This window comes from Myotis brandtii, unplaced genomic scaffold (genome assembly GCF_000412655.1).
Source record: "Myotis brandtii unplaced genomic scaffold, ASM41265v1 scaffold517, whole genome shotgun sequence".
Lineage (NCBI taxonomy): Eukaryota > Metazoa > Chordata > Mammalia > Chiroptera > Vespertilionidae > Myotis > Myotis brandtii.
The window spans coordinates 3171755-3172271 of NW_005369706.1; positions in this window are offsets into that span (position 1 = coordinate 3171755).

The window sequence follows — 517 nt, forward strand, 5'->3', positions numbered from 1 at the left end:
CTATCTAGGGATCGGGCTTGCTGTTCAGGATGTAGCTTTTCCCCTTGTAGGGTTTTCCATGTTCATACATAAAGGATATCCCGAAACGGAGTTGCCACCCCAACTAATCGGGATAGTGCTAAAGAGTGAAAGCAGGTCCAGATGAAGAAGAAAGAAGGAGAACAGAAACCGACCATGGAGACCACGTTGCTGCCGGCGTCAGCCCAAGTTTGCAAGGAAAAGATACCCCATGTAAATCATAAAAACAACAAGCAGAAAAGGGTTGGGTGCGCGGAATGCGTCCCCCAAAATGCCTTGAGTAGAAAGCAAACTGCTGGTAACACGGACCGAGGGGAATTTGGAGAACATTCCTTAAAGACAACCGCATATGTTGGCCACCAATCCGGGCAGAAATGAACAGGGAACCGTGGGGTGGAGGGGATCTTCCCAGGCTGACCGGGGACCCAGAGAGAGAAGGTTTGGCATTCCGGAGCGTGGGGGGCGCCCGTGGGCGGGGCCTGCGGGCCGGGGGCGGGCC